This window comes from Podarcis melisellensis, assembly GCF_964234715.1.
Source record: "Podarcis melisellensis genome assembly, chromosome: 13".
In the NCBI taxonomy this organism is placed as follows: Eukaryota; Metazoa; Chordata; class Lepidosauria; order Squamata; family Lacertidae; genus Podarcis; species Podarcis melisellensis.
Window position 1 is genome coordinate 5,720,392 of NC_138545.1, and position 12,878 is coordinate 5,733,269.

Consider the following 12,878-nt stretch of genomic DNA (forward strand, 5'->3'; position numbering starts at 1 on the left):
CCTCGGGTGTCTTCCCGTGTAAAAGACACCCCAACTTTTACACGGGAAGACACCCGAGGACACCAAAACCTGCATTGAATATATATGTATACACAAACACACACACACACACGTAGTTCAAAATATACAGTATAAGAAAAGGGCGTTCTAAATCTCCTCATAAAACTGGCAAAGCCGCCTCAGCATTTTCCGACCCGCCCCCTTCCCGCCAACGGCTTTCCACCTGAAGCCCCGCCCCTCGCCCCGCCCCTCGCCCCTTGCACATTGTAAACAAGCACAGCAGCGGCGTCCGCGTGAGCCTCCTCCGCACGTGTACCCCCGCTCGCGGAAGGCTGGCTGCCGGAGACCCAATAAGGAGCGCGCCCCGCCAGCGCAGCCAATGGGATCGCGCCCAGGGCGCGTCCAGAGCACGCGGACGCTTGCATGCTGCCGCCGAGCGAACCAATCAGAGGCGGAAGGGGGCGGGGAGGCGAGGAGCGGCGAGGCCGGGGGAGGCGCGTCACGGCCCCGCTGTCACGCGGGCCTGTGCATGCTGCGGCGCCGTCTGGCCAATGAGGCGCCGCGCGCAGCGGCGGGGCCGGGGAGGAGAGGCCAATGCGGGGCGGGCGGTGGGCGGGGAGAGCGGCGGCGGCGGCGGCCATTGGACAGGAGCGGGTGGGGGGGCGTGGCAGGCCGGCGGCAGGCTCACGCGGACCGGTGCATGGTGCTGAGGGACGCGCGCCCTTGGCAAGGCTCAGTTGGCAGAAGCCTTTAGACGGGACGGTGGGTCTGCGCGCTTGAGGTGAGTGAATGAGGGGCGGGGGGGGGGGCGCGTTCTCAAGGGGTGGGGGGGCAGCCCGCGCCTGTGTGGGAAATAATATTGTAATAACAACAATAATGGCAGTAAAAATTATAATATTGGTGGTGGGTGTTGGGGGCTCACAGTGGGCAGAGAAGGGGAGCGGGGGGGGGGAAAGGGGCGGTTGTGGAGGGCGGAGGGGGAAAGGAATTGGGCTGGCTGGCTGTGAGTCCCTCTGGGTTACACAGTGAGATAAAGGGACTGACTAAACTTAATGTATATTTTTTAAAAAATATAAAATTCAGCCTCGGGATAAGGGAAGGGGTGTCCAGCGGGATGGTTAATGGAAGGAGGGGGAAAGGAGAGAGGGCTGGGAATTAAGGGGAGGGGTCTTTGAGGTCTTTGAGGGGATTTCGATATCGGGGGTTTGTCGCCCTCGTTAAAAACTCCTGTGAATCAATATTACGAGGTTGAGGTTTTCTTTTGGGTGGGTGGGGTTTTGAGGAGAGGTATCGAGAGGGGAGGGGTGAAGAGGATGAAAAGGCAGGAGGTCTGGGAGGGAGGGAGACTGGAGGGGGTTAGGGTTGATGGTGGGTCGGGTTGTTGAAGGAGTGTGGGGTGTAGGAATGGAGGGGCGAGGGTTGGTGGGTGGGGAAAAAGCTTTGGGGAAGCAATGCCACATAGGGAGTTGGGGAGGGCGAGAGTGGCAGAGGGAGGAGCAGAAAGGAAATGGGAGGGAAGCAGGAGGTTTAGGATTATGGGGAGAGGGAGAAGAAGGGGGGGTGGGAAGGGAAACAGGGAGGGACAGAGGAAGAAGTTGAGTGGGGATGAGACATGAGGAGCAAAAGAAAGGGGAAAGCAAATAAAACGAGTGTGAATAAAAAACCAGAAGGGTGATTTGAACCAGAGGCTCCAATTACAGTATAGGATGGGGCCTGGGCAGGGATTTAAAGGGGGAATTTATGTGGGTCAGCAACTTGGCCTGACCACTGATGTTGAGACACAGCTGGGCACCCAAGTTTAAGAAACACTGCTGGAGAGCAAAGAAGAAACTTCTCTACGTGACACTAGCTAGATGTTGTCGACTACAACTACCATCAGCCCCAGCTTCATGGGCTGGGCTGATGGGAACTGTAGTCCAAAACATCTAGAGGACACTGAGTTCGGGAAGGCTGGCATAGAAAGAGTTGGGAAAGAGGCGATTGTGGGCGTGTACTGAACAAATCTTTGTGGGGAGGGCTAGTAGTCATATAATCATAGAATTGTAGAGCTGGAAGGGACCCTGATGATCATCCAGCCTACTGCGGTGCAGGAATATGAAGGGTGTTTTTTTATATATAACTCTGGCTTCAACAGATTTTGTGACTAATTAAAGCTAATTCCCGGTTGTAAATGTCTACTTCTTGAGCTGGTGTCCGTGAAGTGATTCCCTGTTATTTTAGTCTGAACAAATTTGTTTTATTTTATTAACTTGTGTTCAATAAATATATCAATAAAATCCTCGTTTACTTTGTTTTACACTTCTGGTGACATAGAGAGAGAAAGAGATTGAATTGCGGGGAGGGTATTGGTTTGAGGAAACAGCTGACTCCAGCAAAACACTCAGTGGGAGCCATAAAAAGGTGTTCAGCACTGAAATAAAGCAACAGGGAAGTATTTGGCAAGAGAGTTCAATGGCAAAATGAATAGGCATACGTGAATAGAGTGTCAGGGGTAGTAGTTGTTGGAAGCTTGCCTTTTGCGAGGTGATGAGAGGAACACTTTTGGGTACTGGGAGATGGGTCTGAAGTAGAGAGTGGGAGACTCAGGATGGGAAATGGGTGGGGTTTTACAGAACAAAAGTTAGGAAGAAGTCTTTGGCTAGGAACAGCTTGCCATGAAGCTTGAGGTGATGCAATGAAATAAGGGCGGAACAGGAAGATGCCAAGTTGCGCAGGAACATGGCACTGAGATGAGAACATAGTTATGCCAGAGCACTTAGGTGTATCACAGTCCGGTTGTGAATACACGGCGCTTGGGCTTTCCTGTATTGGTGAAAGGACATGAAGTCCTATGAGGCGTGTGTAAAAACTGAAGCAGCCTTTGTGATGACGTTTCTGCTGCTTTGCGAGATCTCATAGGAGCATCAGTAGCTTTTCCACCTTGGCCACTGTGTTTGGCTTAGCACGGAAGTCTCGAGAAGTCCCTCTTCCGTCTCTCCAAAATGTTGAAAAAGCTCTGAGCTGCTGACGTGCCAGATATTGTAATCCTAACTGCTTTTCCTTTGAGCGAGTGGTCTGCTGCGGTCAATTTTTCTTCTGAATACCCTGAAAAATAGCATTATCTGGAAGTGGGCAGGCAGACGTGCCTGCATGCGTCTTTCGTAAGAACTCGGTGATTAGATAACTCTGCCAGCGCCAACCAATACCCAGTACGATACAGTTCCTCGGCGGCAGTTATGTAATAAGTGCTGAGATGAAGGCGCACCTTGCAGAGAGCTGCAGGCTGCTTGGGGTTTTGTGTTCATGTAATATTCCTTGGGAGGGTGAATCATTATATCATCAAGCTTCACCTGTTTAGCTGTACAGTACTAAGGTTGTCCAACTGAGCACGATCCCTGGGGTGCAGGAGGTGGCTGAATATGTAGTGAAAAGTTTGTCACATGCACATGCAATGAGCTACCAATTCTATTAAATACAGTAGTTTTTCTGTTTAGCAGACGTAACTAGTATGCATTTGCATGTAAAATTAAATAAACAATATTCTTATTAAAATTCAGAGCACAGAGGTCTACAGGGGGGAAGCACAGCTCAGCCTGATAACAGAGGAAGTAAGGAGCAAGGCAGATGTAACTGTTTGGTAGCCAAAAGCCCACCAGTGAGAGATCTTTAGATTTAACTGAATTTTAAGATCTTCACTACTTTGCCAAATCCAGCACTCAGAGACCCATGCTTTGCTTTATATTGCTGGATACTTAAGTATTCTCCTTAAATCCCACTTTCACGTGGGGTCCTCCTAGGAACTGATCAGGTCCGTACCTGCATAGCCTCCAGCATGGCTGCCATCTCTGGTTCTCCCAGACCTTTCAGTGAGCCCCAAGTCCTCAATGCTTTTTCTTGCTCTGCAGTTCAGAGAGAGCTGTAGGTGGTGAGCAAATAAGAGCTGAGACCGTCTTCTGGGAATATTCCTCATGCTCAGATCTTCTGGAAGTGAAAATTGGGCAGGAGCTGGTTTGTGGCTCTTGCTTGATGAAACCTTCAAACCAATTTGAGGAGAGGAGATGTCTGAACTTCCAGCTATCCCTCAGAACATTCTTCACTGTGGATTTCCTCCCCTTCCATGTTTTATTAGTAGGTTTCTTTGAAGTATTGAGAGATTGCCGTTCACTAGCAGAGCATTGGGGTTTTATGATTTAACTTTGAGGTCGAAAAATAACAAATCATCCAGCAAAAGAGAGAATAACCCCCGCCCATAAATCCTTTAGAAGAGACTGCTGCACTGCAGGGCTCCTTCCGTCCCTTTCTCCTGCTGCTGCGTGGCAGGGGCTTGGTTGTTGATGTTCTGCAGCTTCTTTCTCCTCTGAAGCAGCCAAGGCACTTCAGTGGAAGAAGGCAGAGGATTTAAATCCCTCCTCCAAAGAGCTGGTGGGAAGTGTTTTCTGGCAGAGCAGGTTGGTGTCTCTGAATGCCATTTCTGCTTCCCCTCTATTCCCCTATACATTTTGCTTAAAAGGATGATTGTTTGAGGCTGATGTTTTCTTCCTTTCCCGTCATACCCTTTTGCAGTGAGTCTCTCCCCCCCTTCATCTTTTTAAACACCTTTTTAAAACGAAGTTGATTAAGAAAACACACACATTCATCCCATCATTATTCTGAAAGTGTCCTGAGCTGCTTGCTGCTTCCACACTAAGAGCTGTATTTATCTCTCAAATAACTGCCCCCCCAAAGAGATATTTCCCCCCCCCCCAGGAATATGAGTTTCCTTCATCATCAGATGACCCAGAAAATGAGTCAGATGCATGAGTGGTGAGGTCTGACAAGTGCTGCTTTATGTGGCGTGCTGCTGGGACAGGCAAAATGTGCCACCAAAAGGGAACAGCTGAAGTGGAGCTTAACTTCTGAGGGAGGGGAGCGGGCTCCAGAGAGCAGAGCGCAGCGGCTGGATTACTGTGAGAACATCTGAGTGCCAGGCATCCCAGCAGGTCAAGGTCCCTTTTGCAGAAACGATTATAATCAGCAGCCACTAACCCCAGATTTAAACGTCAGCTGTGTTCCGAAAGAAGGAACGGCAAACATCCTGGCCTGAAAACAGCTTTGCTAGCTTGACAGGTTCCTGCAGGCGATAGTTCCTTCCAAGAAGTTGGCCCAGTTGGAGTTGCTTGATTCTCTCAGTACTGTTTAAAAGTTAGGCTGGAGCAGGGAACTGGAAGGGACTTCATGCAGATGAGACTGCCCAGTGAGTGAAACTCCAAAGGGCATCTTCATAAGCCATCCAAAACAAGTGTGAATGCCAGGAGCTGGGCACGGAGGACAGAATATCCATTGTCAAAGCTAAATAGCTGGTAGCAAAAGCCAACCTTGCTCTGCTTTCGCTGCTACAGACTTCAGACTTCATTTGGGACAGCTAGCCTTGAACCAGTCGGAGTCCTGTGTGGTGAAAAAAGCTCTGCCGGTGGCCAGAAACAGGCGGTACTTTGGGTGGGTGGGATTACATATATCCCTGCTGACTTCAGAGATTTGTAGTTCAAGCTGGTAGAATCACAGAAAACCCCTCCCTCGCCTCCCCTCACTTCAGCAGCAGAGTGTACAGTAGGGGAAAGGCCATTGGGAAGGTTGGGTGTGGTGCAGCAGTGACTGCTCCTGGGCGCGAGTTCTTGGGCGGGGCTTCCAATCTCGGAGTGTTGATCCACGTGCAGCCTGCGATTTCCCAGCATCTCTCACTGCCCCGGCTGAAGCTCTGCCCCAGTTTTGCTGAGCTGTTCTGGGACACTGTGGCTCAGTCAGACTCTGTAAATTTGGGCGGGGCACTCATGTAGAAACAGGCTGTCTGCTGCTGGCACACGGGCTTTGGAGAGGCTGGGTGGATCCAGCAGGGGGCGGCATATTCCCAAAACTGGAGAAACCAGAAGCACAACAAATTGGGTGTTTTGAAGTCTTAACTGTTGGAAGTCCAGTGGTATAAAAAGAGGAGGGGTGATCATAAGACTGGTTGCTCCTGCAGTGTGACATAATAGATTGTGTCCAGCTGAGTTCTCCTCAGAATAGACCCAGTAAAATAAATGGATCTAAGTTAGTCATGTCATATACTTCTGAGGATGACTAATATTAGACCCCGTGCTTCTATTCTTTAATTGTTTCTCAAAATTTGGTCTCTGGTTGTTATTGGAATACAGCTTCCATAATCCGTGACCGCTGGTCCTGCTAGTTAGGGATGATGGGAGTTGCAGTCCAAGAAAAGCTGGAGACCAAAGTTTGAGAAATGTCCGGAATTTAATGTGGCATTTGGATTGGTAGCCCCACGGAGTGAAGTTCCTCTGTTTGCTGCTCAGTGATGCATTGTAGATACAGATACCCCTTTGGAAATTGGAGTGGGTGAAGAGATGATTTTCTGTTCCCCCCAAATCTATCCAGACAGGGTGCAATTAATTCTGGGGTGCCCATCTGTGCAGGCAAAGCCCCTGCCAGTTTCCTTGGCGTCTGTGACTCATAGGAAATGTTTTGCTCCTTGCACCGTCACTGCTTTCATTATATCGCTCCTCTTTGTTTGGAGACGAAATTAACATGTTGCTGCGGGCGGCGTCAGGGAGGAGCTGTCAGTTCCTTGAACTTGTAGAGTGAGCCAAAAGAACACAATGTTCCCTTCTGCCTTTTATAGGCTGCCGCCTCTGCTCTGGAAATTCGCTGTGTGGAAATAACCCTCGGCTATGCGGCAAGGGGGAGGAGCTTCTGTGAGATGGCTCCTCCCCCCTCGCAGCAGCTGCTCTTTCCAGCTGCCTTGTGAGCTTGGCTGGGGAGTGTTACATAAGAGCTTTGAATGAGAGAGGAGCGACATGATGGCCGACCATCAGGCTGGAGCAGATGACCTGGTTATGGAAAGAATTTGGCCCACACTTGCCGGAAGGGAGTTCCGCTTGCTCTTATTACAGTTGACAGCCTGCCAGGCTGAGGCGGCAAAGGGCAGAGACAGAGCTGTGAGAGGGAGCAAAGCAGAATTGCAGCCTTGGACGTGAGAAGGGACCAGCCGACCTTCCCTTTGCAGTAGCCCCAGGACCTCTCAGCATGCTGTGTTTTTAGTTGAAGATCTGCAAGCTGCAGTTTCTACCTCCCATGCTTCACTCTTGAGGGGAAGTTTGACTTAAATATGTTGACCAGGAGTAAAGATTCCTATGCTCAGGTATCCTTATAGCTGATATTTTGGGGAGCTCAGGACCAGGACTTGTGGTCCTTTGGCCACATGTTCCTGAGACAGGGAAGAGGGGAAGGGGCAAGTGTGGGGAAATCCTGGGGCAAAGGGGCACGAGCTTGAGGAAGGCTACGTTAAGCAGGATGGGTTACTGTAGCTGCTGTCCTGCTTAAGCGTTATTGCAGCACGTATGCAATAGTTCCCTCTAGTGGCAGTTAAATGATTAACCACAACATGCATTCCAGTACACTTCAAAGTTGCTCAATTAGTGCCAATGCATATTTTATAGGGAACTCAATGGCTATATTATTGACACTGTAAAACAAAGACATATCTGCATAATTCGTCAAGGCAGCCTTTCAAATAGGTCAACACAAGTTACTAGCCAACGGAATTTTCTGTTAGCCCATCTCTCAAAACATCCCAGTGTGAGTAATTCTGTGTGCTGAAATGGGGTGAAAGGCACTTTCCTTACTTGGGCTCTGAAGGACTTCATATTTCCCACAGTAGACTGGTTCTTTGCAAGCCTGAATCCCTGGTTATCTTTAAGCAGACTCCTGTTTACCTGTAACTGTAAAGGGAAGAAAAGTCCACTATCCCTTCCACTCTCCACCTCAGCCTTCATGAGACCCTCTTTTCACTTATTCAGGAGCCAAGCCATTCTGTCCCTACACTGCAGGGTCCGTCTGTCAGTCCGCCTCCCCCCCGCCAGCTGAACCCCTGGCTTGCACTTTTGTTTCAAGTGGACTCATGTGTGGTAGTCATTATACAGCAGTCATTTCCTCCCTGTTCCATTCAGTGGTTTGCTGAATCAGTCTCTCTTGTCCCTCTTACAGGCAGCTGCATTAAAGGGCTTCCTGATTCTGAATAGCTTTTCCCTGATTGCAGCTGAGCACAGCCTTTTTCCTATACTTCCCGGTGGGTTTTTTTTTTAAATCCCAGCCAACTCTCCTGGATATTTGGGGCATGTGTTACTGGCTGCAATAGAGCAAAAAGTCAGAAGTCTTCTCTTCATCCTCTCTGGCTCCCCACCAGTCTGTTGGAAGCTTATTTTATTACCCCTGTTTTCCATCCTCTTTGACATATAGAGCATGTGAGCACTGTGAAACTGAGCAGTGGTTTTATCTCCATTTATGTTTTTTCAATGCTGGGTTTCTCTCTATCCCTGATGAAGAGTTCTGTGAAATCTGAAACACTGCAGCAAGGGACAGAAATGTCTACTTTTTAAAACTTTTTATTTGGAAGTACATTTTCTCCTAAATGATTTCAGGAATCAGTGGGCTGCTTATGGAGCAGAAATGCAATTCCCCCCGGAATAGCCCCAGGGATAAAGAAATATTTATTAAAATTATATCCTGCCCTTCCTCCCAAAGGGGCCCAGGCTGGCAAACAACAAGCGACAAAACAATAAAGCATTAAAATCATCTTTAAAATCCCCACCTTGGCAGATTTTGCAGAGTACGTTTCCTCTGGTCAGTCTAGTTCCCCTCTTCAGCAGTTGGTAATACCTTCCTTTGAATGAGTGGCTACGCAGGAGGGCTCTCCATCCACCCAGTAAGAAAGAGGTCAGCGAGAGGCCCAGGGCGCTCGTGGGTGCGCATTAGAGGACCAATGGAGAGTGCAATTACCGCTGGCGCTTTGTGGCTTCGGGCGTAAGGAATGAGAGAATAGAGAGAGGGAGCCGTTAGGGGGGTCCCACTGTTCAGGATTACAAAAGGCGGCTACAAAGCCAGCCAGAGCTCCTTTGTTCGGAGAGCATAACGCTGATGCTTGTGTGTGTTTGTGCCTTTGTATCCGGAGGGGGAAACGGGCCACCAGAGGCCTGCTTTTGCTCCCTTCCTGACCATGTGTCGACGCAAGAATGGATAATTCAGGCTAAACAAAGGCGAGTGGAAAATTACATCCGCCGAGCCTTTATCTCCCTGGCTGCAGCTGGAGAACTGCGGGGTGGTGGTGGTGTGTGTTTTACGGTGCCTCGGTTGAAGCTTTCAGGCTAAAGCCGCTGGAAAAATTTAAGAGGCCTTTTTAGAGTGCTAGCAGGAACAGACATATATGACGTGTAAAAAAGCTGTTACTGAATGGCCAACATTGTGCATGCTGATGTCACACCCACTGGTGTTCCATGTGTTCATGCCCACCAGTTTTCTGTATCGAAGAGAGCCTAGAGAGTCTCTCTAGGGCAGGCTTTGCCAACCTGGCGCCCTCATTGGCAAAGTCTGCCCTGGGGCAATAAAACAGCTGTCAGTGGTCCAGTAGGACATGCCCTTGAGAGCACTGCACTGGGCTCTGTGGAGGTCCGGCACATGTTGAGCCTATGTGTCTGCAGCTTGCCCCTGTTGTTTCCAGTGTGGGGTAGGGGGAGTTCCACACCTGCACAAACGGAGCACAAACTTCAAAAACAAACAAACTTGCCGTTTTCATTCAATAGCAACATTTTAGGGCTTTAGCTGGCAACTGTGTTGCATGTAGTTAAGTGCATGTTTTTGTTTGTTGTTTTGTTATGTGATATTTGTTATAATTGTGGAAAACTAAAAAAAAAGAGACAAAAGCATTCTGATTTATGCTTCTCCCCATATCTTAACCCAAGGAAATCACATATATAGGCTGGGGGTGGGGGTGACCCTCCCCCCAGCCCATGAATAGTTCAAACCCCTCTGAATTTTAGCTTTCAGTTTTGAATAGTCTTTAGCAATTTTACTGCAGGAATGATTCTGGCAAAAAGTTCATTAAGCACTTAAACTGCCTCCACCTTCCTGACCAGTGAATGCAAAAGCTGCAGGACAACTGAGAAAGTACCAAGTCCCCATTTTTACTTTTTTTGCAATGATATATTTATTGATTAGGCTACCTGCATTTATTTTCTGGGCATTCTGGAATTATTCTTTGCACCCCTTGAGTCCTCCCACTGCAACTTGTTTCTGGCTGTCAGCGTCCTCTTGCAGCACCCTTTTAATACCCAAACCTTGTAGGCGCAGCACTAATACAAGTACATTCAGGCAGCTCTCCCGGGTGGCATAACAATTACGCAAAATAAACTATTACATAACATATAAATCAAGGCATCAGTATATAGTACAGGAACATGAGCAGGAGACACCCTGTCCAGAAATATTCAAGAACAGAAAAAAAATATCATAAAGTTTTTTTAAAGCAACTATTTAGACACAGAAATTATTACACTAGTTGCTTTCCATTGTTGGCAAAAAGGATGTGAGATTGTTTCGCGAGAGTTTTCAGGGCAGCAAGGGGCAGAGTTATGTCAAGCTTGGATATAGCTGCTCTCCTTGCTTGCTCGTGGTGAAGAAGAATCTGCTCCAGGTGACTAGGTATGGCAGACTGTGTTCTTTTAAATTTTTGTTCGTAACAGCTGTAAATAAGCAGGCTTATTTGTGGGTGAGCAGGCTAGTAAATCTAGTAACAATGGTTGAATGTTCAGTGGTACTTACTGAATTTTCTGCCCGCCAGAGAGTTATGGGAGGCATAGGAGCCACAATTACCCGTTTCAAGTTTCAGGGAGCAAGGGGTGCATTTTAAGCTGTACAGTACTATGAATCCTTGGTTGACAGCCAAAACAAGAGGCATACTGGAGATGAGGGGGGAGGAGGAAGAGGGACCTGGCAGCCTTTCTGTTTTGCATGTTATCTGCTAACAAAATACTGATCCCTCTGGCAGCTGGCAGGCTGCCTGGGGCAGAAAAAGGCATCCAGTGCCGTGGCCTTATCACCAGAAAGTAAGGAAGCGTGATGGCCAGATAATACAGCCAGTCAATATTTTATGTGCCCCATGCTGGCTTCTAGCAGTTGTGCCCAGCACCTCACTGCACCAGGTGTTTGTGCTACTAAACTGAAAGGCAATAATATTTGTTGTTCTGTTTTATTTTCTTTCTTATTTGAGTTTTTTTTTATAAATTAATGTTTTATTTGCACATTTAACAAATGGGAAAGGGAAAAGAGGGTTATAAATAAAATAAAATTTAGAAAATGAATATTTGCTGTTTGAATTGTGAGTGTAATCCTTCTGCCCCTTCATGTGAGTTTTGCGTTTCCTTCCGATTCCACAAAAATTGGAACACCCTTTGAATATTGAAAGTCCAGGTGAAACAACTTGGCACTGAGCATCACCTGGGCACGGAAATGTAATGTTGCCCACTCAGCACTCTGTAAGTGAAGGGAGAGGCCTCAGGGCTGGGTCCCTCTGGCCCTTAGCCCTATCTTTCCGGCCCTCAGTACTCTTCCCAGGCCACACCCAGTGATGCCATAGCTAGTGGCTTGGGGTGGCTCATGCGCCCTGCACATGCGTGCTGCGCATGAGGGGATGAGACACCTGCAGGGGCAGGGCGAGGTGCTGCAGGATGAGACAGGGCATGCCAGAATCCCAGTGCCCGAGCCCCATTCCACTCTGGCGCCCTGCAGGCCCGCGTTGCTTTTTTTCAGCTGTGTGGAGCCTGTTGGTGCCTGAGCCATTGCATCACTCCCAGGAGAAATGTGGGGCCCAGTACCCTCCCCCCCCTGCTGCACCTCTGGCCACACCACTCCTCAGCACCCTCCTTGAATGCTTTGGCTTGGCTGAAACGATCTTTGAGCCTTTTCCTTGTCTGGGTGGAAAGTTATGTGCATGATTGTGCACAACGAACTTTGTGTGGCTGCAACATAGCCTGCTGCACAAAAGGTGCGTGAGCCACACTTCATTTCTCATGCTTTATTTTTTTTTTGCCTGTGGCTCCGCCCACCATGGGGGCTCCAAAACAAAAAGGGGAACAGCAATGGAAAAGCAGGCACAGAATAGGCCCGGAGCTTGGTGCCAGCATGACAACGAAGAGCTGATTCAGGAAGTGCTATTGAGTGCTTTAATTTGTGTGCATGGCTCTAAATAGCAACCGACCCGCATGGTAGCTGAGCGCCTTCAAATAGACTCTTCACGCTGGGGCTGAGCATCCGTCTTCCGGCCCTTACTGGCATTTATTTGCGCTCTAATCTCCCCCACCCCTTTCCCCGAGCACAGTCCCTGGATGAATGACAAACCCGTTGCTGGTGATTATGCAGTCAGAATTCTGCGGCCCCATTGGCTCTGCCAGCCAGCCAATGGCATCCTCCCAGGCCCTGCTCGTAGCAGCACCTCGGTACACGTGCGGAGTGTTTAACTGGGTTGCTGACATCACTGGGCTCCTGGCCACAGCTGCTCCGCCTGCCTGCCTGCCTGCCTGCCTGGTTACACAGTGGGCTGCTACAGACTCTGCTGAGAAGGGAAGGCTAACCAGGCTTTGCTGCCCACAGTGTGCCGTGCTGCCACAACTCAGCCGTGCTCCCCGCTCTGCTCTCTGGAGGAGGGTCAGCCGTAGGATGTGTTGGGTCAGCAGCGGAGTCGCCAGGGGCTGGTCAAGGGTAACAGGAGCGCAGTTTTCCCCGTCCCAGGCTTGTGTCGGCTAATAGCTCCAAAGAAGCAGGACCTTCTAACTCGCACCACTGGTGAGTAACTTAAAAGGGTTGCATATAAATAATGAGTTGTTATTGTTATTACTATTAGCTATACCAGGCATGCTCCCCCCCCACCACTTTAAACCGCCTTCTCAAAGGGGTTTCCGTCTACTTTTTCCCTGCACTGCTTGGCAAAGTCTAGGCACTGCCCTGGCAGCTCCAGTGTGATGACGGCAGCGGCTGCTCCCACGGCCTGCATCACGTGGGGCTCTTTGGGAACGGAATGTTCTCTCTGTGTTTTCTTT

At 49.1% G+C, this 12,878-nt stretch overlaps 1 protein-coding gene across 2 annotated transcripts in view; it reads left to right on the plus strand.

The window, feature by feature from the left end:
- Positions 1-672: 672 nt before the first annotated feature.
- PER1 (period circadian regulator 1) overlaps positions 673-12,878 on the plus strand; it is a 34,470-nt gene continuing 22,264 nt past the window's right edge. The window contains exons 1-2 of one of the 2 annotated variants that reach the window (XM_081886712.1): positions 7,005-7,150; positions 12,433-12,624. The gene's annotated coding sequence lies outside the window, so the exon portion shown is untranslated. Of the gene's footprint in view, positions 782-7,004; positions 7,151-12,432; positions 12,625-12,878 lie in introns of those variants that run through there. The other variant, XM_081886713.1, reaches the window with a different exon arrangement.